The 25,571-nt window shown below is 39.2% G+C and overlaps 1 pseudogene; it reads left to right on the top strand.

Annotated features, from left to right (window-relative positions):
• Positions 1-1,609: 1,609 nt before the first annotated feature.
• LOC100732610 (pyruvate dehydrogenase (acetyl-transferring) kinase isozyme 1, mitochondrial-like) overlaps positions 1,610-25,571 on the top strand; it is a 39,843-nt pseudogene continuing 15,881 nt past the window's right edge.

Below are 25,571 nucleotides of genomic sequence, written 5' to 3' on the forward strand. Positions count from 1 at the left end.
AAAGTTAGAACTCAACTGTAGGATGCAGGTCTATAATTTCTAGCACTTTGGAGACTGAGGCAGGAGGATCCCTAAGAGTTCAAGGCCAGTATTAACTACACAGTGAGGCACTGTCTCATAAAAAATTAAATACATTGCACCCATGATTTCAGCTTAGCAACATGGTGCCTGTGAATCAGGAGCCCTAGAGTTCAGTCCCTGGTGCAGTGAGTGGGGGAGACTGGGCACAAATGTGATCCCAACACGTGGAAAAATGCAGCAGAAAGATTCCTGTGACAATGCAGCATAAAATGTATAATGAGACCCTGTCTCAAAAAGAAAAAAAACGAATTAACTAACAAAAAAGTAAAAAAAAAGACATAAAAACATGGAAGAGCCAAGTGCAGTGGCAAATACCCACTAGCACTCAGGAGGCTGAGGCAGACATTACTGACATTGTCAATAACTGGATAATTCAATATGCCTCTTCCATTCTTTTTAGAGCTACACGTGACTACAATGGAGCATTGTCAATGCAATCCTTTCTCGCAGTACCTGTTACCACGTCTTCTTCTCTGAAGCAAAGTGAATGCCATGTTCCATGCTCTTCACAGCACAGTGCCTTGTCTGGTCTGCAGAGCACACTGCAGACCTGTGCTGCACAAATGACGGTAACAGACATTGCCTCTCTTACAGGCAGTTTATGATCCTGTTTTCTTTCCCACTTTGGGAAAAGCTACTATGACTCTTTCTTCATTATTGATTAATGACTCATTATGCACTTCTCTCAGAATTAAAGCCTTAAGACTTTAATTAATGTATTAAAGCCTTAAGACTAAAAGACATTTTCAAATCACACAGCATCACCTGATAGGAGAATGAGTTCTGTGTTTCTGGTGTTACTCCCAACTGTGTCTACCACGGGTTGCTCTGACTGACACTGGCGAATCAGCTCTTTGCATTAAAGACCAAACAATCACAGACTTCCCCTTCAGGTCAGATAACTTGTCACAAAAACAAAAAGGTATTACAATCAGTGGTCCAAATGGTATTTGTACTGAGCCATTGTGAAGTCACTGGAAAGGATCAGGTTTTGTGTTTAGGGGTGAGAAGTGAATACTCATTTACAAGTACAAGCACACAGAAATGTCAGCATACTTTAACATTTTAAAAATACTTTACAATTTCATGTTCAGAAAAACTCAGAAGAGAGCACAGGGAGGTTCCATCCACTATTCATGTTCATCTTTCCTTAGTTTACCTTAATGCACTTTTGGATCCATGAACCCATCCAGGAAACACATCGTTCAGTCAATACTCACCATGACTTCTTAGGCTTCCCTTAGCTTTGATGGTTACTGGGACTGTTTCTGTTTTGTTTTGTTTTTGGATGGCCCTGACATTTTTCTGAAATGTAACTCAGGGATATTTTGAATATTTTATACTGAATTTATGGATGTGATTTTTATCATTACCTGGGTTTATGGAGTTGTTGGAGAGGAGTTTATGGGTTGTTGGAGAGGAAGGCCACAAACAGTGGAAGTAGAGTGCAGTTCAAAGTACAAATAGGGATACTGTAAAAGGGGTGACATCTGCTGATCACACTTACATGCCTACGCATAGGTCAGTAATGGTCCTCAGCTACCAGGAAGACTTGCAGCAAGCTAACCTGTATGTGCTTACAGAGTGTCAGTGTTTTTGTTCAGTGTTGCAGTTTTTAAAATGTAGGGAAAAAGATTCTTTGAGCCTTGGATTGAGATATAGCTCAGTGGTAAGGTGTCGATGTCCACTCCCGGCCGGCAGGAAGGACACACAACAAAGTCTGGTAGTGGACAACCTTTTCTTTTTATTTTCCTTCTCCGTATAGCCTGCCCTGGGTTCTCCCAGCTGAAGCCTCCTCTGGTCCGCTCCCCGCGGCTCCTTTTGTGCTTCAGTCTGCCCCAAAGCCTCTACCGGTCCGCTCTCCGCGGCTCCTTTTGGGCTTTTACTTCTGGGCTTTTACCTGGCTTCTTCTTCCGCCCAGGGGTGGCACCGGTATATATACGGGTACAGTGTCCAATCATGTTAAAGTAAGCAAGGCAAGCTGATTGGCTAACATCATCAGTTGCCAGGCAGACTATATTGTTGAGCGGGTTGTTTACGCGGTAAGCAGGAAACTAACATATTCGATGGGAGGGGTAATCTACCTCAGGCTTTGCTCTTTACCACAGGCCGCACGTCCGCCGCGCAAGGCGAGCTATCACATACGCGGCTCCCAACATCTCCCCCTATTTTATTTTTTTATGAATGTGCGCATCGTAGCCCTTTCTGGACTGGGTGCAGAGGCTTATGCCCTATGTGTAGGTCCACCGTAGGTCCTTGGCTTAGACCCTGGTTGGCCATGCCATGGTCTGTCAAGGCCCTGAGGCCCTCGTCCTTTTTCTAGGGCCAGGCACAAACTGGACGGAACCTGGATGCACACAAGCTTGTACTCATTTCCTCTCCGTAAAGAAATCCCCTCGGAGAGAAATTTAGACCTGGGCAGCATCTAACAGTCCAGCGGCTTACGTGCAGGATGGGGTAGGGCCTGGCTTAGGTCGAGTCGTGCTGGGGAGGCACACTCTTACCCGTCATTGACTCACCTACCCTGCTGTGTATTGTCACCTTATGGAGGAGAATGAGGGATGCCCGCCATATCTAGACTCGGTCGTGGGCCAATTGAGCAAGCCATGCATATGCCTGAGGATCTTCTTGTCTATTTCGGGCTACCGCTATTTTTATTCATCTTATTGGTTGGTCTGTGATGGATCTCCAGTAGGGCAGGTCTGATCTTCAGTCGAGGGCTTTGTTGCCCGTGTCAGTCTCTCCGGTATCCACAGTGGTTCTCGTCCCGGTTCCTGTGGGAAAACACAAACCGCGCCTCGGTTCCAGCTGACCACTGGATCCGGGCCCATCCATTGTCCTGTCAGGACATCTTTCCACTTCACCCACCCTTTATGGTTGGGGGAAGGGTTGCAGTGCTCTACAGCTGGGGAGCGATTATCATTATTTAAATTTAAAAAATTGTGTGTGAATAGTGCCATGGATAATCGTGCCTTTGGGGCCAGGCCTTGGCTTACTCCCCCTTTTTGTTTTTGTAAAATTTCTTTGAGGCTTCTATGAGCCCTCTCAATGATTTTTTGACCTTGGGGATTGTATGGGATACCATGTTTTAATTGAACCTCCATCATTTTGTAGAACTCATTGAAGGCTTTGCCTATATAGGCTGGTCCATTATCAGTTTTTAATATTTTTGGTTTGCCCCATGTGGCCCAAGCTGCCAGGCAATGATTGATCACATTAGACACTTTTTTACCTGTTTTTGCTGTTGTGAATATGACGTGAGAACAGGTGTCTGTGGAAACATGAACATATTTAAGAGTCTCAAACTCCTGTATATGTGTGATGTCCATCTGCCAAACATCACCAGGGATCAAACCTCGAGGGTTTACTCCCATCGGTATGGCAGGTTTGTATGTGGCACAGGAGTCACATAGTCGCACGATATCTCGTGTATCTGTTCTAGAAACATGGAAATGGTTTGTTAGTGTCCTGGCATTAACATGAAATTTATCATGGAAGGCACGGGCTCGCTCGATTGGTGTTAGTAAGGTAAAAATCCATAACGGGCGAGTGGCAGTATCAGCAGCCGCATTTCCCTGTGCCATGGGCCCCGGCAGGGATGTATGTGTTCTTATGTGGGTGGTGAAGACCTTATGGTGTCTGTTTTGAAGCAATGTCTGGATAGACAGGAACAGTCTAGCCACTGTGGAAGTGGATCTAATTAAACTGGCAGTCTCAAGCACTTGCATAGCATTGACCACATACCTAGAATCGGAGACAATGTTAATGGCTTCTGAGAACCGTTTAAGAATCATTTTAACGATCTGCAGTTTTACCACCTGAGGCTGATCTGGTTTAAATTGTATGGTAACCGGGGGCTTGCCTAGGATCACATAGGCGCCTATCTCCGTCTTGGAGCCATCTGTGTATATTGTAGTTGCTGGGACTAATGGCTCAGAGGCAGTAACCTTTGGAAAAATTATAGGGTGCTGAGTGACAAATGACAAGATAGGGTCTTTAGGGTATTGATTGTTTATATCCCCATGGAAAACACATCTCAGAATGGCCTAGGTATCTATGCAGGCAGCCAGGGTCTTGATCTGGCTGGCGGTATAGGGTACTCGGATGGCTTGTGGTCCTGAGCCAAAATGTTGGACAGCTCTATCATGCGCTTTAAGGGCCAATGAAGCGACTGCCTCTGGGTAATGCTCTATGACTTTTGCAGGTGAGACCTTAGGGTGTATCCACAGTAGTGGTCTTTTTTGCCAAATCACCGCTGTAGGCTGTAGACTAGTCTGTAGCAAACAGACATCAAAGGGTCGCCCTGGTTTAATTCTGTGTAAGGTAGCCCCACCTAAGGCTTTTTTTACTCTCTGTAAGGCAGCTCTTGCCTCAGGAGTGAGCCTCCTGTGGGAGGCTATATCTGGGTCTCTCTTTAGAAGGTTGAACAGGGGTTTGAGATCTGAATTTGGTATATGTAAATATGGCCTAATCTAATTAATGTCTCCCAATAGCTTTTGCATGTCATTTAGGGTCCTAACGCCATCCATCCTAATGGTGACCTTTTGTGGAGAGACTAGCATAGGGGAGATTTTTGCGCCTAAGTAGGTCACCATTTTTTTTTTCTGAATCTTGTCGGGGGCAACATGTAGATTAGCTTGTCTTAGGGCCTTGACCAACTGGCTGAGCATATTATTTAGTATGTCTGGGTCCCTGCCGCTGAGCAAAAGGTCGTCTATGTAATGTATATATCTTATCTTGGGAAAGGATTTCTGTAGGGGGGCCAGTAGGGAATCAAGGTAAATCTGACACATAGTGGGACTGTTGGCCATACCTTGGGGCAACGTTACCCACTCGTATCTGAGATCAGGGCTTTTTTGGTTAATGGTGGGCAAAGTAAAGGCGAACCTATGAGTGTCCTCTGGGTGCAGGGGAATTGAGAAGAAACAGTCTCTAAGGTCTATAACATAAACTGGCCAGGACTGAGGGATGGCTGAGAGAGCTGGCAGCCCCCTCTGGACCGCCCCCAGGGGCTGTATCTGCGCGTTGACCGCCCTTAGATCATGGAGCAGCCTCCACTTGTCAGACTTTTTTTTAATTATAAAAATGGGGGTGTTCCATGGGGAGGTTGACGGCTTAATATGTCCTAATCTAAGTTGTGTACTGACTATTTTTGACAAGGCTAATAGCTTCTTTTTAGGCAGGGGCCACTGAGGTACCCAAACCAGATCATTTGATTTCCAGGTGATTTTGATCGAAGTGGGTAGGAGAGCTTCTTTAGCGGCCCCTAAGAAAAACCCAATCCTTGCCTACCTTTTTTGTTTTCTACTGGTATTGGGGATGTCCGACCCTGCAGGGCATTGCCCAAGCCTTTGCCGGGGGTATATCCCTGGTTTCTGAGTATATCTTTAGCCTGGGGGGAGCAGTTTGACGTAAGCGTGACATCTATCTGAGTGAGGATGTCCCTTCCCCATAGAGACACTGGCAACTGTAACACAAACGGTTGGAAATGGCCCTGATGACCCTCCTCATCGCACCAGAGCAGGGTTGAAGCACTAACCTGAGGAGCTGACACCATCTCCAGGCCCTGCAGCGTGTTATCTGCAGTGTTGGTGGGCCAGTTGGAAGGCCAATCCTTTCTGGAGATAATGGAACGGTCAGCTCCTGTGTCTAGGAGCCCTGTTATATTTTTGCCATTGACCTTAAGTGAGAGCATGGGCCTTTTACCAAGTGTCATATGGAGTCCCTCAAAGACTTTCCCTGAGGAACCGAAACCTTGACTTTTTTTAATTTTCTGTTTTGAGGGAAATCTCTTGTGGAGACTGGGGAGCAGCAAGAGCTGCGCTATCTTGTCTCCTTTATTGATTACCATAGTACCCACAAGAGATTGAACCATAATTTTAATATATCCTGTGTAGTCTGAGTCTATGACCCCTGGGACTACTGTGAGACCCCGAAGGGCCGTGGAGGATCTCCCGATCACCAGACCCACGGAATTTTCGGGTAATGGTCCCTTAAAGGTGGTTTCAACCACTTGAACACCCATATCAGGCACTAATATAAGTCCTGAGGCGACACTGAGGTCTACACCTGCTGACCCAGGGGTGGCCCTTGTTGAAGGCTGCCACCCTGAGCTGTCCTGTCTCTGGGGTGGGGGCCCGCCTGTGAAGGGGGCCCCCTCTGGCCGTTTTTTGGCTCTCTAGCATCTTGTCCACAAATACGGTTGCCCTGAGCATCAAAGACCGACCTACACTCCTCAGCTTTGTGTGATCCCTTTTTGTATCGCCCACAAACATATGGTTCTTTATTCCTAGGGCGAGGCCTAGCATCTGCATTGTTTGGGCAATGACGTTTAATGTGTCCTGGCTCCCCGCAGGCAAAACACCCTTTAGCCTTACATTCCCCTTCTAACCCGCGAGGTCCCCTCTGCTGTACAGCCGCGGCCAGGAGAGCAGCCACTCCCGAGTTGGAGAGCGGCCCCCCTGTCTCTCTGCATATCCTAATCCAGGCGTTGAGGTCCTTGTTTTTATGAGGAGCTATCGCTGCCTTGCACTCCTTTGTACATTGCTCAAAAATCAGCTGTCTTACCAGCAGTTGAGCCACTCCCGGATCAGGAAATATCTTATCGGCAGCATCTTGCATTCGGGCCACAAAGTCAACAAATGGCTCTGTGGTACCCTGAATTATTTTTGAAAGACACAAGGAGGCTGTTCCGGCACCACTTACCTGTTTTCAGGCGCGGAGCCCTATGGCATTGATTTGTTTATAGACAGCGCCGGGGAACTGGGTCTGGTCATCAGCGTGCCGACCTTCTCCCATAAGCATTTCCTTGTTCCACCCCCGGTTTCCCCGATTGGCGTTTCTCTCAGCCTGCTCTGCAGAGAACTCTGCGTACCAGGCTCGCCAATCCAGGTAACTGCCCGAGGGCAGACACGCCTTTGCCAGCTGAATCCAGTCCGCGGGGGTGAGGGGCCCAGAAGACAGATTCTCCAGCATGGCAATGGTGTAAGGCGCAGTCGGCCCAAAGGTTGTAACTGCATTTTTAAGTTCTCTAATCTGCTTTATCTCAAAAGGCTCCCATGCATTGCGTCCCTGGCCCATAGCTACTTGTACAGGAAACATCCCGTAGGGGCCACTATCTATCCCAGGTGGATGTACCTCATGAGACAAACGTCCCCCCTGCCAAAGCCGCCTGTAAAAATACCGACCCGCCGGCGGCGGAGCATAAGACAGCGGCCGTGATTGGGCGGAAAATGGGGGCCCGTGCATCACTTCCTGTTCTGGCGAAAGGGGAGAGAGCTCCCAGGCGGCCGCCTCGTGGCGAGGGATCGCCTCCCTCTCGCGCCGGGGAGCGCTCAGGAGCTCTCTACTCCTCCGCAGACCAGGTTGAGCAGAGCGCAATTTGCGGGGCAACACTGGAAAAGAACCCTGCGACTCCTTATCGAGCGACTTAGGCTCTTGACAGCTGGTCTCTTTGGCCTCCTTGCCATTTAACTTTCCCTCGTCCTCGGAGTCAGACGACTCCGAGGCTAGAGCCCCGTCCTCCTCCTTAGCATCCTTGTTCCCCTTGACGGACCCCTCTCGGGAGCTCCCTGACTGGGCCTGCTCAGATACCCTGCGTACTTTTGTAAGCTCTTGAGAGCTTTCTCCACAACCACCCTCGCTCTTAGTGTTGCTACCTAACATGTTTCCCATCTTTTAATATGTTACTCACCGCGTGAGGCCCAAGGAATCTGCCACTTACGCGTGAGCCTGAGGGGAGTCTAAAAGCCCTGTAGGTGCGCGCCACCCAGAGCCCAGGCTTATCCCCAACTCACCTGTCTCGCAGCTCTGTACTGGAGCGTTGTCCACTTCCACGTCTCGGGGGTGATCAGTCCCCGGGCGGGCCTCCAAATGTCGATGTCCACTCCCGGCCGGCAGGAAGGACACACGACAAAGTCTGGTAGTGGACAACCTTTTCTTTTTATTTTCCTTCTCCGTATAGCCTGCCCTGGGTTCTCCCAGCTGAAGCCTCCTCTGGTCCGCTCCCCGCGGCTCCTTTTGTGCTTCAGTCTGCCCCAAAGCCTCTACCGGTCCGCTCTCCGCGGCTCCTTTTGGGCTTTTACTTCTGGGCTTTTACCTGGCTTCTTCTTCCGCCCAGGGGTGGCACCGGTATATATACGGGTACAGTGTCCAATCATGTTAAAGTAAGCAAGGCAAGCTGATTGGCTAACATCATCAGTTGCCAGGCAGACTATATTGTTGAGCGGGTTGTTTACGCGGTAAGCAGAAAACTAACATATTCGATGGGAGGGGTAATCTACCTCAGGCTTTGCTCTTTACCACAGGCCGCACGTCCGCCGCGCAAGGCGAGCTATCACAAACGCGGCTCCCAACAGTAAGGTATGTTCATATTTGGTTGAGACTTTCTATTCCATTTCCATGGCAGATTCAGAGAAAATTGTTGCTGATTCCCACTGGTAATCAAGGAAATATGAACTAAGATAAAATGAGATATTTATGCCTGAAAAGTGGGGAAGCATAAGTGAAGATTTGAAAATGCTAAAGTACAAAAGGTGTTCAAAGCAAGTGTAAATTTTTATATTTTTTATTTTTCAATCCTTTTACCATATTTGCACTAGAAGGTGTTCTCCCATTGTACCTTATAGGCAGTGATTTTTACTTTTACTTTTATAGTAGGATCTTGCTTAGTTTCCTACACTGACCTTGAACTTGTGCTTCATCCACTTTAACCTCCAAAGGAGCTCAAAATTCAGACATGTGTTGTAGTTTATATGTAGGCATCTCCTTCAAGCCTAGTGAGATCACAGATGGGAAGGTCAGAAGGTGACTTTATAAGGGAGCTAATAGTTAACTTTCTCCTAGGAAGTGAGTTCTTCTTAGAAGGTGCAGGTTCCAAAGGACATGATGTGGAATGTTAATTTCTCTTTCCAGTCATCTCTGGAAAGTGGGCACAGTTGCATGAGCTGTTGTTCCTCTACCAAACTCTTCTGCTACTCCACCATTCTTCTTTGGAGCCAGGGCACTATGTACTGCAACCTGTACAAAGATTGAGCCAAAATACAAATCTTCTCCCAAGAGTTGTGCGTGAACAGTATTTTGTATCAGTAAGGAGATGGTGACTAACACAGAATGTCTCACCTTACTGGGCTTATGCCTTGTCAATAAGTTTCTATATTGTTAAGAAATTTTTGGAGACTGAAACCAGTGGGATAAGAAGATGGACTCAGTAAATGGCCCTTTTCTCTAGAATGTTTTGTCTCTCCTGTTTGTCTTTATTTTTTTCATTTTTATTCTTACTCCGTTTTACTTTCTTGTTTTCTTTTCTTTGTCTTTTTGTTTTCATCTCTCTTTTCTAAATGACTGCAAAGAAGTCAGTCACAGTAAACTAATCCCATTCATGACATTCAGAACCTAAGATCAAATAATCACTTGAATACACCATTCCTTCTTTTCTACACCCTTTTCCACTTTCCCAACCTTTTCATGTCCATCATTTGTCCTACATCTTTCTTTCTACATGTTTCTCAGTTTTCTTTGTGGACACACAAGAGAAAAAAATTATTCCACCAAGAGCAAACATTTTGCAAACAAATTCCTCATTTATGATTGGCTCTTTTCTATATCTACAGACTTTGCTTCTATGCCCTGAAGTTTGTTAGTTCACAGATTGTGCTTGTTGCTATTATTATTGCCAATTTTACTATTTTAGTTAGAATGTCATGTCTGTTGTAAGCAGGTGTTCTCAATTCTGTAACAATACCATGCAAGCTCCGGAGTAATAACTTCACCATGGCCATACATTAAATACTGAAGACTTAGCCAAAAAAAAAAAAAAAAAAAAAAGAAACAAAAGAAGAAAGAAAGAATTATGAAACCATCCCACTCTCAATAAATTGGGAATGTAGAATCTTGTGAAAGACACCAACCAAGAGTTTCCCACCCAGAGAAGGCATCCCTGAAGAACAGATTTTTCCTACAGAAGCCTTTTTACTAACAATACAGTTACCTGATACACAAACTCACTAGGAGCAACACAGAAAACAAATTAAGACATTCTTGGGGGTGTGTCTACACTAGCTGCACACAGGATCCAAGTTCTGCCCAGCCCAGCATGAAAATGCAATGCTTTAGAGGAATTCTTGTCCAGACTCTCAGGTCACAGAGGTACAGAACCCTCCTTAATCCAAATCACCAGAGCCATTTATTAGGGATTGATCAGGCTAGCCCATTGCTCCTAGAGAATTAAAGCTCCACTCATCAAAGAACAAAGCCCCAGTGCCATAATTCAGAGGTGCACATTTGCTAGCCATGGGGATATTGGAGGATTGCAGCTCTGTCAAATGTAGCATTCCAGTGCATACTATCAAGAGGGTGCCTAGAAACCCACATGAATCCAAGAGCAAGATGCAGTTTAAATCCTCCAGCAAACCCAGAACAAATCAAGGCACATTAAAATGGAAGACACAGCAAACAGCACAACTGAATTTTCTGAAATGAAAGCAACCAAAAGAATGAAACAACTCCATGAATCTCTTGAGCCAATCAGATAAGAAATAATTTCTTCAGTTAAAAACGACATGACAAACATATGAAATAAATTTTCAGTGTATTTAAAGAATATCTAGATTAAAAATAAAGGAATATAAGAAAATGATAGAAATTTTGAATGAACATTATAAGATGGAAGTAGAATGTGTAAAACAGATTTAAAGTGTTATTTAGGAAATTAAAAATTCATTTGAAATCTGGAAAACAACTTGAAAAAGTGTAATATAGACATATAGGCTGTGGAGTTAGGGTGGAAGCTTATGATCATGAAAGAAAATATCTTTTAAAAATATCAAACATCCAGGAAATAACAGTTTAACAGCTGCAAGATGATGCAAAGAGAAACAATACAAGATGGATAGGTGTCAATAAAAAATCTGGCATTTAATACAAATGAAACATGAAGACTATTTATAGAAATAATAGCTGGAAATTTTCCAAACATAGGAAAAGGATCTGATATCCATATAAATGAGGTGTATAGGAAAACAAATAGCCATAGACAAACTGAATCTTCATCCAGACATATAATAACTAAGGTTTTAGTATTTCACATCAAGAACACAATAATAAAATGTGTCAGAGAAAATGAACAGATCACCTACAAAGAATGTTTCTTAGAATCACAGCAGTCTTCTCAACACAAAACTTCAAGAAGTCAAGAAGAGCTTGGAATGAGGGACTTGAAGTCCTGAACAAAGAAAATTTCAAACCATAATCATGTATCTTGCAAAACTATCTTTGAAAATTGTTGGAGAAATAAGGTATTTCCAGGACAAAGAGCATGAAATTCATGACTACCACCCCAACACTACAAAGGATACTCTAGAAAGAGATTAGGATAAGAAGATACTCTAGAAACAAATATGGGTACTCTAGAAAGAGATAATGATATTCTAGAAAGAAATGAGGATACTCTAGAAAATTATAAGGATAACAAGAATTTCAAGAAAAACCAGCAGAAGAAAATCCCCAAGCAGGCAAAATATTAAACAGAAATAACAGAAAACCAAAAACAGAAAAATAATATGACACTCATAAGTCAGTACATATTAATGATATCTATAAATGTAAATGATCTCAGCTGATCAATGGAAAAAAACAGACTGGCAGATGGATTAGAAAACGGAATACAAACATATAAGTTGCATGTCATTCTCAGGAAGTACTATTTGAAATTCTAAAATTACTTATCCTTGAAATAAAATCAATTTCAGTTGTGAGTTTTTAGTAAATTGAAATGAATGTAAAAACCTCTGCATCCTTTCCCCGCAGGAACAAAGAGTTCTTATTAAAATACAGAAGATAAAGTCTATTTTTTTACTCTAACCACCATTTCTTTCTAACATTTCTGGTAAGGCAATAAATGTTCCAGAACAGTCTTGAATATATGCTTCCAAAGATTAAACTGTTTAATATCAACAACAACAATGAAAAGAAAAAATCAAAGGAGACAAAGAAAAGACACTTCAAAATTTTGGGCTAAATTATGCATAAAAGACAGCAATGGTGGTATTTTTTGGAAATGATGTAAGTGTCATATACTTAATCAGATAATATGCTTATTTAAACTACAGTTAAGAACTTAAGATATGCACAGTAAATATACTGCTGAGGTCCATTTATATAAATATTAATACTACAATGTAATTATTACCCAGAAAATGATGATGCTACTTGAGAACATAAATACTATACAATTGTTACTGTACTTTTATTCACCATGTGATGAAATGGATAATCAAAATATTTTTGGCTTACAACCAAAGATGATTTTTCCTGTGACTTCAATTTATCTTTCAATTAATGAAAGATTATTCAGCCAGTCACACCACAGTGGAAAAAACAGGTAATCAGCCACTTACTTAAGCCAACCAAATGATGAAGTGCTATTTTGGTTGCTAGTGTTAGAGAAAACGCTAATAATTTCATACAAAGTCACATATTTTACCACACAATGAATTTCTTACCTGAGAGCTGTAGTATTTTCTAAATAAATTCATTGCAGTAGTTGTCCAAAAGTGAAGGAATTGTTTCTCCACGGATAAGTTCTATGTGGCACACAATGTAAAAATGTTCTGGAAAAATGATTTAAAGAGTTTTTAAAATGGTTTTCAAGCTGTTGTAAAGAATAAAGTACAGACCCTTTGGAAAAAAAATTATATAACTTGGAAAAACAAACATTAAGATCTGTCCTTACACTTCAAGTCAAATTCTAAAAATTTATCACATACACATAATGGCATATTAAAAGCAAAAAGAGAAAACATAGAGGACAGAGCACTAGAGAAGACACTTGCCTTCTAAAAATAACAGTAAAGATGGTTAAATAAAGCAAGTGTTTATTCCCTTGATTGAAGTAAATGTGTGAATATACACTTGACAAACATGTTCTTAAGAGGCTAGCCATTTAAATATTTAATCACTAAACACTGTAATTTTTTACCTATTACATTTAAAAATGCTATTCTATCAGCAGCAGAATATTTCAATGTACATACAAACTAACATGATTTTCTTTATTTCTAACTATGCTTTATTGTGTTAGGTCAACTAATAATTCAATATCAGAATCCAGACTATCCTCATAAGGGAAATAAATTATAATCACATTTGTAAATATCACATTGTCTTGCTAGTTTAAAAAGTAATAAAAACTGTAGGAGTAATAAGATTCAAAATCTGTAATAGCTATTGTAAAAAAAGAAAGGGAAGGAAAGTGCTGTAAAGGATATAAACACATGCATATTTAAGTGTGTAAGACAGATAACCATATTAATAAGTTTTAGTTGCATCATTGAACAGAGCAGATTGCATTCTTTGTTTGATTGTCCATTTTTTATGCTTTAACTTTGCAACTTGAACAACTATTTCTAAGATGACAATATGTAATTTATCAATTAGTGAATTCTTAGCCTTAATTTTTGTTATTGTTGTAATTCTGCATTATTTCTACCTGTTTTTATATTTTGCTTTTTTTTCCTTTTAAGATAAAAACTGAAATCAGAATCCATATCCTTGGTATTGAGGTGCAATGGAAGTATTAGGCAGACCACAGCTACAGCTTTTTGGTTTTTCCATAAAGAAATACATAAATGTCCTTCAGCAATAAGTAGAAGAAAATACCACTAGCAAGAAATCCCAGTATGAAAATCTTTTCTAAATAGCTGGCTTAAGAAACAATTCTGATGATGAATAAAACAACGCTGAGCCCTACTGGGGAAAAAAATAGAGGGCACAAAAACCTATTTAATAAATAAAAATGAAGGAAAACATTAAAAATATTAAATAATTTTCTAAGATAGTGATCACAAAATTAAAAATCAATACCATTAAGTGTATCTTATTGGATTTTATTATGTACGATAGTATAAGCAAAAACCTTTTAAAGACAAGGAGATTATACAGAAACCATTGTTCATTTTCTGTTAGTCGATTCTAAATACTCTGTAATGCTGTCATTCTCTTGAATGGTTTTACATTGTTTTGATATACTTAATGCTACAGTATACGAAGTTGTACTCAAGGATTTCAAAGAAAGAAACAATATGGTGACTACTTTTAGGTTAGGATTATCTGGTGGTGAAACACTATTCTGCTTAAATGGTTATGTTTTGATCTGCGCTGTTTCGTTGTTATGCCCTCTTTTATCTCAATCTCCACTCCATTATTTACTTTTTTATCTTTATCCTTTTAATTAAAGGAAAAAAATAGCAGGATATATTATAGTAACCCATTTTGACTTTTCATTACCTTGATTTAAAGCCCTGTATTACTCTCACCATCTGGTTTTTAACTGATGTTCCCCTATTCTGTTTTGCTGGATAGTATCAGGTTCGAAAGTTTAGGCATCAGCTTGAAGATAATGAGATTCATTATGACGCCCATTCTTGTTGACTTTTAGCTACTTTTGAAGACCTACAATGTCTCCAATGTTTTGGTTTTGTCTGTTTTATTCTTTACTGTTTTGTTCAACTGTATTATAACTAATGATATAGGCAATTCTATTAGAGATAGCGGGAGACATATGGTAACCATTGTTGATCACCTGTATTATGTTTTTACATTATCTATTATGTCCACCCTTTTGACTTGACCGATTCTGTTCTGTTATGTCACATTTGGTTTTACTCTCTTCCAAAAAAGTAATAAGAACCGTGGGAGCAATGAAACCCAAAATGTGTAATAGTCATGGTACAAAAGAGAGGAAAAGAAAGTACTCTAAACTATATAACTGCATGCATATTTAAGTGTATAAGATAGAAAATGATATCACAGAGTTTTATTGGATCAATGAACAGAACTGTTTGCAGTATCATTGATGGAATGTCCACTTTACAAGCTTTAATTTTGTGACTTGAACAATTATTTCTAAGATGACAATATGTAATCCATTAACTAGTGATTTCCTACTGTTCATTTTTTTTCTGTAAATATGTATAACTTGTACCCTTTCCCTGCTTTTTTTTTCTTTTCTCCTTAAATAAAATTAAAAAAAAATCAAAAAAAAAATCAATACCATTTTATGCAAATACTGTTTTTGTTTTTTTTTTTTTTTTTTTTTTTTTTTACTTACATAGCACATGAGACCTCCGTCCACACTTCAGACCAATATGTAAAGCATTCCACACAACAGTGCACTTGAGAGCAATGGGTTTCAGATGTGGTGTCTTAAGTTCTTAGCAAAGAATAACCCCTTAAATTTGCTTTAATCTGGTTTAATTTGCTGTTGACAAATCTTAGTTTAAACTCAAAAGGTTTGGATAAATTTGCCAGAAGCTATTTGCATGACATAGAAAGACAGGAAGTGTATTGTCATGAGAATTTTGACTTAAACACTGGAGCTCACAGCACATAATCCTCATCTGCCCAAGCCCATGCTAGCTAGAGAGAACAACTCTGACAGGAAACCAAATAAAATGCTTCAGCACATTTCTTGGAAGAGACTTTTAGCATGTGACTTCAAAGCTAAGATAAACAGAAGATTGTCTCCATTTTTAGCCTTCATTATTTGAGTGGAACAAAAAAATTCAAAAATTATCATGTGTTGTCACCTGCAGTATATTTGCACTGTAAAATAAAATTTGCTTATGTTTCCTTTGAGTATGATTCACTATTACAGACGGAAGCACTCTAAACAGTACAACCTTGTTCAGTTCAGAAATTTAGCTAGCTTCACATCACTGTCTCCTTTACTTTTTAACAGTATACACAGGGTTAATAGAGTTTCAATTGCTTCCCAGAAACTGCAAACCATAGTTACATAATACTGACATGTCAAACTTAGTTGTCTAGAGAAGACTCATAAAACAAACAAGATGTTTTTAGGCAGTTCAATGAAGGATTTAAAGAGTTGGGCAGTAGAATGTAGAAAAAGACAATGAAAACTTCAATTCCAAGAATCTCAGTAAAATGAATCAACCAGAAAAAGTGATCAATTAAATGGAATTAAAAGAAATTGAATCAACAAGAACAAAAATAATCCAGCAAGAATAACTTAATACATATCACATATAACCATCAATGTGAATGATATCAATTCAAAAATCAAAAAAGATTGGATATTGTGGGACATAGTACTCAGAGGCAAGCTGGACCCGGGGTCCTGCTCCTACAGCAGGCTCATCATGAAATTTTCATGATACCCTAAGCCATACTCTGCTCTCCTCAGCAAAGGCCACAATCTCAACTTGGACTCAGACTCCATTTCACATGGGACAGCAGCATTCCAGGATCTCTACTTGAACTTCTAAGCTTTGCCCCTGTCCATGAAACACTTCCCAGTTTTTGGATCACTGAATGTTTGTGAATATACCTCATACATGTTTTTAGGAAACATTTCCCATTGGGTTGACAAAAAAAAGTCTCCTTTCAGATATTCTCAGAATACCATCCATTCAATTGATAAAAATCTGGTTTGAGCAGAGCCTTCAAGAACTGATTTTAAAGGCAAAGGAACTGAAAATTCCAAAGCTATTTATGAAGCACATCTTCTATAGAAAAGAACATTCGTCTTCCCTTGTGCAGTATATCCCTGGAATGTCACCATCATGTTTTATAAATACTGTGATATGGATCCAAAACTAATACAATGACATAACTCTCACAGTGGCCCAAGATGTGACTAGAATACAAAGAAAGTGTTGGGGTGTGTCTTGGTTATTTTTTACTCTTTACTGAGACAAAATATCTGATGCCCAAAGTTAAGAAAGGAAAGGTTTATCTTTTACAGTCTTTGGAGGTTTTACTCTATTCTTGGTTGGCTCCAAGGCAGGGTGGCATGGCATGGCCACAGTTTATGGCAGCTGCAAACAGCAAGGCAGAAACCAGCAATAGAGGGAGAGACTCACCTTCTTCCTGCCATTACATTGTATGCTGACTCCACCCCTAGGTGTAGTCCTGAAACCATCAATCCAAGTGCTAGACAATGAACCAATCACAAATGCATAATGCAAATGCATAAGGACTGGGGGCCACCAACATAAACGGTGACATTCCACCCCTGGCCCCCAGGACTCATGTATATCTTTTATATAAAAGACATTTAGTGTATCTCTAAGAGTTGCCCAAGTCTTAACAGTTTTAGAATTGCTGAAAAGTTAAGTCTCAAATCTCTTCTAAGATGTATGGCAAACACTTAACTGTAACCCCTTGTACAACTGAAACAAGGTTAAACATTTTTGAAATGTAAAGGCACAAAATAAACATTGCCATTTTAAAAGTTATAAACAGGGGAATATAAAGCATTGGAAAAAATCAAGTCCAGTATCCAGCATGGTGAACATTAAGTCTTAGAGCTTTATGCTTAGCATTTGAAGCAATCTGGTTGTAAGCTCTAAAAGGCATGGGTGATTTTACCTCTATGACATTTTTAGGGATTTTAGTTCTCTCAACTTTTCTTTTAGACCCTCTCTGCTTGTTTTTTGTAGCTTTATTTCGATGTTTTTTGTAGCTTTTATTTTAGTTTTTTTAAACTTTTGGGGTCTCCATTGCACCTTTGGCTTTATCCTTATTATTTTTATAAATTTTCCTCTCAGTTGTACACTGCTTGGCCTCCCAGGCCCTTTGCAATCGAGGTGGAAGTTATTTCACCCTCAGAATTTGTGTGTTTCTTTTTGTATCTGAAATCAGCTCCATGTGGATACCACTGGGGTTTGCTGTCAGCTGAAGCAGTAGCCAGGATTATTTTTTTCTTGGCTGTAGGGGTCAAGTGCCTGGATTGCTGGGCTCTGTGAACCTGATTGTGACAAAAAGGTTTTTTATATTACCATGATTTTGGAACCTCATGTGATTGATGCCATTTTGGGACCTCATGTGGCCTCCTCTGCCATTTTGGGGCATGGTGCTCTGAAGCTTTTTTTTTTTTTTTTTCTGAGCAATTTTTTTCACTTGTGCAATTTTGAGGCTGTGAAGGGTGGAGGCTCACCTCTTCCTGGGATGCCCCAGGGCCATCTTTTTTATCTTTGTTTCTTTTCAGGAATCAAATTCCCAATTCTGTCTTTACAATCCACAGTTTTACTGGAGATTGTTTTCTGGCCAAACTCACAGCATTGTAAATTATCCTGCTGGCTCTTTGCTCTTGATTTGCAACATAAAGCTGGCTAAAAGCCCCCAACAATAGCCATCCCATGGCCTCAACATTTGACTGCCTTGAAATTTCCTCTGTCAGATTAATCTGTCTGTTGCCCTTACTCTCACTCTCAAGCAAAGTCTCTGGGCATGAGCAGAGACTTTCTGCCAAGAAAAACTTTCTGCCAAGCCATAACATATATCGTGTGGAGTCTAAAAACCAATGCAGTCCTCCTTCCCAGAAGAAACCACTCAAGCCTGGTCTTTTCCTTTAGGCCTTCTATCAGCCTTTTTGTCTCCTGAGCTCTGACTAGAATCTCCTCTATAGAACAGCCTAAGATGCTCCAGCTCTATTCATCTAGGAGACATGTCTAAACCTTTCTAAACTCTGCCACACCATTTTTAAAGCCTCTCAAAAAGCATGGTCAGGTATAGTCACAGCAAATGACCCCATTTCTTGATACCAAATTCTGTCTTGGTTATTTTTTACTCATTGCTGAGACAAAATATCTGATGCCAAAAGTTGGAAAAGGAAGGGTTTATTTCTTAAAATTTTTGAAGGTTTTAGTTTAGTTTAGTTTAGTTGGCTCTAAGGCAGGGTGGCACAGTGGGGCCACAGTTTATGGCAACTGCAAACAGCATGGTGGAAACTGGCAAGAGAGAAAGACATACATCTTCTTCCTGCCATTACATTGTATGCTGTCTCCACTTCTAGGTGGGTATAGCACTGATACCATTAATCTAAGCACTAGATAATTAACCAATCAAAAATTCATAATGCAAATGCATGAAGCCTGGGGGCTAGCAACATAAAACATGACAGGGTACATCCTGTCACCACCCAGAATGTACAGTAAATTTTGATTTGATTCTACATGAGTAGTACTTCAATTAGATTATTCAATCAGTACTATTATTTGGGAGCAAAGAAGTCCTCTCATCAAAAACATATTGGCATCATACATCCAAACTGTGATGTGGTTGAGGTTCTTAAAGATGGCTATGGAAATGCTAGGCATTTTTATGATTTGTATTATGATAAATTTCCTGAATTAGAACTCCAAGAAATAAAAGCAAAATCACCAGATCTACCAGTGCAAGTGGTTTATGGACCATCCTACCTCTTTAGATGATACTTGAAGTTCTCATGAATGCTACTCTAGAACATTATGTCAATAAATGTGTTTATCCTCCTATTAAATATCATGCCACACAATGTAATGAGGATTTGACTGTGCAGATGAATGAATGAGGAGGTGATGTCCCTTTTGGGAAGAATCCTTTTGGGATGGACTCAACTATAAGTATTCAACTGTATCCCATCCACTCATGCAGACTTCCCAACCAGCACTCTGCCTAGTTTTGTTTATCAATTGCCCATATCATGTTTGATGCACATGTCTGCACGCAGCTTCCAAGGGGATCTGAAGCTATATTCCTTGGAGGACTATGGCAGAGATGTCATTATTCATATTAAGACTCTGTCAACTGAAGCAATTGAGAGACTCACAGTACATAACAAAGCTACCTGGAAGCATTAAAACATCAACCATGAGGCTGATGACTGGTATATCACATGCAGAGAGCCAAAGACAAGAAGGTGGCTCAAGGTGCCTAATGTACTTGTGAACCTGGAAAGTCCAGGTGTGTTTTTCATGTTAAATTTGGAAGAGATGTCATTCAGAACTATAGCAAAGTGATATCAAACCCTTCATGTGTCGTTTTCAAAGTAAAAGTAATTCTTTGGGTGGAATGAATGTAAACTGAATTCTATTATGCTTGTTAAGCTTTCTAAAGCATAGAATTATACTTTATTTACATTTTCAGTTAATTTAACACATTTTTAAACAACTGTAGTTTTGGTCAACTTTATTCTTTATGATATAATTCAGAAATATGGAAATATTTGAGTTTAAATAAATAATGATCAGCTCTATTTTTTAAAGGTATGTTTCATTCAAGTCTGCTAGAAACATTTGCTAAATAATACTGAATAGATTTCTGCTATTTGAAGTTCTACCATACTTTATTTGGTACTGATGAGATGTTCTTCATGGTTTTTTTTTTTTTTTTTGTCTTTTTCGTTTTTATCGGTAGCAGGGAACGAAGTCATCTGCCTGCTTGCAAGGCAGGCACTTATGCCGCTGAGCTAAATCCCCAGGCCCTCTTCATGTTTATCAGTGACCAACTACAAGTAAAGCAGAACAAACTTGTAGGTATATAATGAATTCCCTTCTACTTCTATATACACTGTCTTACCTTTGAATTCAATTAATCATTATATAATTTTATTGAGATAGATGTTAACAACTAGTTCCCTTTAGTTCTAAGCTAATATCACGTCATTATCTTCCAAGCGTGCTTGTAATCAATGCAAAGAAAATAAACTACCAGCTGCTAAATTATATAGAATAATTTTAGGGCAAATCAAAAAGTCCTCAAAACAGAACTAATCAATTGCCAGGATTATGTGGGGGGGAGAAAAAGTGATATAGATTTTTGAGTTCTATTCCAGATATATTCATTTAGAATCACTAGAACTGGAGTCCAGGGATTTCAGTTTTTAAAATCTTTTCAGTGTGAGTCTGATTTTTTAGCCTGATTAGAACTTCTCTTTTTAAAAACTGAATATTAGTGATACTCCATTTGCTGAAGTAACAAAGAGATATTAAATTTTGGTTTCATCTATTTAAATATAAGATATCTAGTTTCATAAGAGATAAAATGACCTAAATCTTGGTGCAGTTAGACAAATAATTAGAAGCAAGAACAAAATACTTAAGGAGAATTGTTTAGTAACAAAGGGTCATTTTGTTTTTAGATTGAGAGTCAATGAAGTATATAGACTTTCTGAAAATATTCCAACTCTCTTATCAGGGAAAAGCCAAGTTATGGTTAGTACAACAATTCTAGACATATGCACAGTAATTTGTATGTGTATGTACTTTGAGATACGAGTATAACTTTATTGGTCTACAAAACAATGCACTTAAAGAAAAGGAGGTATTATTCTGGCTTTGGGCAGAGTGACAGAGAAATGAGCAGAGGTGGAACCAGAGTCCAAGTTGTCCTCTACAATCACATCATCCACAGGCAATTTTAGGATGCTACAAACTTCACATCTCATCCTCTGAGATGACAAGGAAATTCACTGAAACTGTATATGTATGTACTAAATTATTGCACCAAGCCCCTTAAATATGTACAATTTATTTTAAAGGCAACTCATGCTCATAGCATAAAACAGGATTCTGGAAACTTTTAGGAAAAAAACCCTACTGGGATGTTAAATGGGTGTTAGTCCTGGTGCTCATTTAACAGATGAGGATCATGAGACTCATAGACTGATCATTGGCAGAGCTAATATGACTCAGTGCTGAAAAACATACCTTACATCACTTCCTGTTCCTTAGCATGAATTTTGTGGAAAATAACAGAACATGTTCATGCTTCACTTACATTAGCTCAGGGCATTAGATTTCTAACTTTAAGTGAAATTTTCTTGTAATGATGAAATGTTTTACAATCCTTTGAATTAAAATACTCTTTTCTAAATGAGACATTTGTGCAACTAAGCTTAATGGTTTTACTTATGAGTCTTTCTTACCCATGAAAATTAGTATTTCTATATATATTTAAGATCTAACAAATGATGTTTTCAAAGGAAAATTGAAAATGCTTTCCTTTGAAGTTTTAAGATTGACATCACTTTAGTTTTTTAATATAGCAATGAACAAAAAATCTGGGAAAGCTTTGTCCTGGCTGGTTTTTAAATCAATGAGCTTCCAGAAATGACTTCAGATTTGTGTATGTTCTTGTTGGCTATTATCAGCATTAATGTTAATCAGGTTAGATTTTTTTTAAATGTATGTTGAAGATTAAGAAGTGGACACTGAGGCTGGGGATTTAGCTCGGTGGCATAAGCAGGCCTTGTAAGCAGGCAGTCGTGAGTTCGATTCCTGGTACCGATAAAAATGAAAAAGACCAAAAGAAAAAAAAAAAAAAGAAGTGGACACTGACTTTTATAACCTGGGGAATTAATGAATATGCCTGAAATAATTGCACAAATGGAAACAACTACAGAGTTAAGCTGTGGGAAGGTCAGATTTTATTCTTCTATATACAGGCAGGTTGACAATGTAGTGAATATCAGCAAATATCTAAAGGAGGGACTAAGTATATATAGGATTTAGGTTGGAGTACACCATTAAAGAATCTCAAAAAATATGGATAAAATATTTGAGTTTAAGGCTGTAAAGTCAATCATTACAGGTTAGTACACCTGTACTGACCGTCAGCTGTCATCAGGTGACTGCAGGGTGACCATATCCTTACATTAAACTTTTCAATGCCATTGCTTTTTGTTTAGCAGGGGCAAGTTGCTCCCAGTAATCCATTGTTTATATTGGACAGTTCAACAACTAACTCGGGTCACTTTCAAGCCAGTTCTAAAAGTGTCAACACGTTTTTCATAAAGAGACAGCAAAAAACTTCTGCATCCTACTTAAAATATTTGCTAATCTTGAAGTCTTCATGTGTAACATTGATCCCTTTTTTGTTACTGTGAAGTTTTTACATGAAGATAACAAAATGGATGTCTACCATATTATTTGGTAATTTTTTTTTCTCATGGCACTACACAGAAAGCCTGGCACAGCTCTAATTTTGGAAATAAACTGTGCTAATTCAGTTTATTAAAACAATGAAACAATTGTGTTGGAGATGTAGTTCAGTGGAACAGCATTTGCCTGGCAATCACAAGACCCTGAGTTCAGTTCCTCCAACTGCAAAAAAATAAAACAAACAAACAAACAAACAAAAAAACTGGAGACAACATGGCTGAATAGAGAAGGAATCTCATTCAGAATTACTAAGAGAAAATCAATGAAAAACACAGATAATTGGAGGAAAGGAGAAGGACATACATCTTCAAACCAAATCAATCTGAAATAAAAGACTCATACATAGTCAAAGCAAAACATAGATAAGGAATGAATGAAATGGTGAACCAGCCCACACTACTGTTGGTTGTTTGCTGGATCACAGGCAAATTTCTGCTATACTTGGAAGTCTGAAAAATTCATACACTAAAATATTGTGGCTAAATCAAGCCACACAGAATATAATTGGAATATAAGGCCCTTGCACTTTTGCCTTCCCCCAAACAAAGGATGCTTCAGACCAGCAATAAATTCTGCTGGCACATACAAGAGTGACTGAACTGCTCCTTCCCTGACTATAGACCAGGATTTCTTTTTGTACTTTTACTTTCATTTCTTCCCTTTTCTTTTATGCACAAGAGCACTCACTGGAACCTCTAGGATCAAAATTAATGACAACAGGAGGGCACTATACATGGAACAGGAAATCCCTGTCTTGTGCACTGTGAATAGAGATGCACAGGCAATTAAACAGTCTCAGGACTGTGCAGCCCCCTTATGTCTGCATGCTGGAAGTGGGAGTATAAAGGCACTCCACAGTACCTGATCCCATTGCCTGATGAAATTACTGACTACAGTGGAGAAAGGTTTCAGTGGCATCAGAAATCACAAAGCAACAAGTGGGAAGTTAGCATTCCTCCCTTGACAGAGAAGTAAGAATTGGAACTCAGAGCCCTGGATGGTCTTGCAGAATCACAGGGTAAGACCACATCAAGCAATCCACCTGCCCTACAACAGTTGACCTGAAGGGACAGAGATTTGCCAGTGAAAGCAGAACACAGAGGACTGAGCAAAGACAAGGAAGGTGCAAGTCTGTGAGCAGCCCCCATCTGTGTCTGAAAGCAGCACAGCAGCAGAGAGACAGAGAGAGAGAGTAATGCCCAGTGAAACAGAGTAAAGAGTTGGCAGGCCATTATGTTTCACACAGAAAGTATTGGATAAAGACTCTGGTCCCAAGCTCCAAAATCTGGGAACAAGGTCAGCCTTACATCCAGCAGTAACTCTATTACACACTTGGCAGTGTAGTAAAGACACTAGAGATTTTTTTATTTTAAGGAGAATAACACCAAGCAACATAAAACAGAATAAAGAAAATCAAAACAAAACAGTGAAAGTGATACAGAACTTCAAAACAAGATAATAGGAAACCAATGATTATTCCCACAGAATATCCTCCTGTATTCAAAATAGCTGTCCATACTATCTGACATAATAAAATCAAACAAAATAAGACAGAATAAAACCAAACCAAACTAAACAATGAAAATGATACTGGACTTCAAAACAAGTTAATAGGTAAATAACAATGGCTTCTGCATTTCCATTTTAAAAGTGTCCTTCCCTTTCTTTTTCATAATATCTATTATATGTTTTGGGTATCATTAACTCCTTCAGTTTTTTCCCAATTTTATTTAGAGAAAAAACAAAACAGAAAAAAGGTAGAAATAATACAGAATTTCAAAAACATAACAATAAGAAATTACTGATCAAAAATAACAGTAAGAAATCACTAGTTGATGAATTACATATTGTTTATATTAAAAATAGTTATTCAAATTACAAAATCAAAGCATGAAAATGGACAGACAATCAATGACAGTACAAACGCTTCTGCATGATGTATGAACAAAGACTTAGTACTATGGTTATCTTTTTTGAACACTTAAACATGCATACGGTTATATCCTTTAGAGCACTTTCTTTCCCTTTAATAATTACAATACCTATTATACATTTTGGATCTTATTAATCTTTCTGTTTTATATTATTTTTATATTAGACAGATAACATGCTATTTACAAATGTGAGTCTGACTTATTGCACTTATGGGGATAGTTTCAAGTTGCCTCCATTTCCCCATAAAAGCCTCAAGATCATTCTTTTTATAGTTCAGTAATATTCCATTGTATAAAGATACCACATTTTTTTCATCCATTCTGCATTGATGTACCTTCAGCTTTTTATACTAGGGAGACAGCACAGTGTTGGCTCATGTGAATCTCAACTATTTCACCCATGAGTATGATCTCAAGTTGCATTTATTTAACTACTAGAGCATTGAGATTGTCATTTTTATAGCAGAGTAGCTTTCCTTTGTATCAAAACATCATCTATTTCTTACCCCTCTTGCAGTTGGTGAGCAAAGCTAACCCTGCCTTTTTCTGATTTCCTGTTCCATGGAAGATCATTTTCATTACTCTATGAATTTCCATTCAAGTTAAAAGTATTTCTTGTATAAAGCATATTAATAGATTTTTTCTTGATCCAATCTACTGCTATTCCATACACCATGGTTAGTTTTATGTCTCTGTAGAATGTTCTTCAGGACTCTTTGTAGGGTTGGTTTTATGGTCATGAATGCCTTCAAATACCCAGTTTCTCCAAGAGTTTTGAAAGACAGCTTTGAAGAGTCCATCAGTCTGGGTTGTAATTTATTTTCCTTCAGTATTA

This window comes from Cavia porcellus, unplaced genomic scaffold, assembly GCF_034190915.1.
Source record: "Cavia porcellus strain 051 isolate PalLab524CR breed Dunkin Hartley unplaced genomic scaffold, mCavPor4.1 scaffold_7, whole genome shotgun sequence".
Classification (NCBI taxonomy): domain Eukaryota; kingdom Metazoa; phylum Chordata; class Mammalia; order Rodentia; family Caviidae; genus Cavia; species Cavia porcellus.